Source organism: Notechis scutatus, chromosome 2 (assembly GCF_049901735.1).
Source record: "Notechis scutatus isolate UNSWTSFEM ecotype Mainland chromosome 2, rNotScu1.2, whole genome shotgun sequence".
Taxonomy (NCBI): domain Eukaryota; kingdom Metazoa; phylum Chordata; class Lepidosauria; order Squamata; family Elapidae; genus Notechis; species Notechis scutatus.
The window spans coordinates 148,637,000-148,638,591 of NC_142010.1; the positions used below are offsets into that span (position 1 = coordinate 148,637,000).

The 1,592-nt window shown below is 40.3% G+C and overlaps 1 pseudogene; it reads left to right on the forward strand.

Annotated features, from left to right (window-relative positions):
• Nucleotides 1–319: 319 nt before the first annotated feature.
• Nucleotides 320–1,093, forward strand: LOC148132309 (olfactory receptor 13H1-like; annotated as a pseudogene).
• The last annotated feature ends 499 nt before the right edge of the window (nucleotides 1,094–1,592 follow it).

Here is a 1,592-nt window from a genome sequence, read left to right on the forward strand (position 1 = left end):
GAAATAGATTTCTTCATCTTCTATCTGGGATTGGATTTGAATACCTAGCTATGAGAGAGAATGCAGCTTATTTAGTTTTGGCTTAGCACTTTTTGGGGTCACTGCAGTTTGCAAACAACATATACCTTAATGCAGTGTGTGAACCTACTCATGCCTAATTATGTCTAAGCACGATGTGCAAAGCAGTTTTCAAACAGTTTTTATTGCATTTTTATTTTTTCCATACAGCTTTGGCAATTTAAACATTTAAAGTGAAAGTATTGCATCTCTCTTGAATGTAGTCAATAACCACACCATTCATTCTTTCCTGCAGGAGAGAATGAGAGAAAATAGGGTAGGAACTTCAAATGAATCACTGGTGACTAAATTCATCCTGATCGGATTATCAGAATATCCCAGAGCTCAGATTATTCTCTTTAGGTTCCTCTTGATGGTGTATCTCATTAGCTTTCTTGGCAATGGACTCATCATCATGTTGATCATTGCTGACTCTCAGCTTCATACTCCCATGTATTTCTTCATTTGTGTCCTTTCCATAGTAGACTTTATTCTTACCAACAATGCACTTCCTGAGATTTTAGTGAACTGCTTCATCTACAGGCCCACAGTTTCTTTCTATAGATGTTTGGTCCAAATGTACATTGGCTTATTTCTGGTTGTAGCAGAGTTCATTGTTTTGGCAATCATGGCATATGATCGCTTGGCAGCTGTATGCCAGCCGTTATACTACATGCAGATCATGAGTTGGAGATTATGCTTTTATCTAGTAGCCATGTCAATGGCCCTTGCCTTCATGACGACACTGGTCAATATGCTCTTGCAGCCCATGGACTTCTGTGGCCATCACACCACCAACCATTTTGCATGTGAGCTGCAATCTTAACTCAGACTGGCTTGTTCCAACACAGCAAGTGAGCTCTTTATGCATATCTCCAGCCTCTTTCTGCTATTCCCTCCCTTTGGCTTCATAGTTGTGACATACATCTGCATAGGCCTGGTGATACGACGTATCAGCTCTACCCAAGGACACAGAAAAGGCTTCTCCACCTGCAGTTCTCACCTTACTGCTCCTAGTAAACCCAAGAGGGCATAATCCAAGGGTCTTCAAACCTGGCAAGTTTAAGACTTGTGGACTTCAACTCCCAGAATTCCTGAGCTAACATGGCTGGAGGAGGAATCCTGAGAGTTGAAGTCCACAAGTCTTAAAGCTGTCAAGTTTGAAGACCCCTGGCATAATCAATACTGAATGTTAAGGAGGAGTGTATTAGGACTTCAAGAATTAGAACTCACGATGCTTTTGGAGAACAACAGGTTGGGGAATATATTCACAAATAAGCTGAGAATTTTGGGTGCCAAAATACACCCCTAAATACATTATTGTTTCATCTTATTGATGGATGGGCTCCTCCACAAATATATATGATAATACATTTTTTTAAAAAAACCTGTTATCCCATATGTGCTTACAGATAAGCCATCCATTAATAAGGTGATCCTTTATTTTCTAACCAAAATGCCTATGCTGGAATGTGGTGAGGAGATGGATTCTCAAGAGGGAGGGGCCGTATTCCAGAGGAATAAGAGGTAATTCA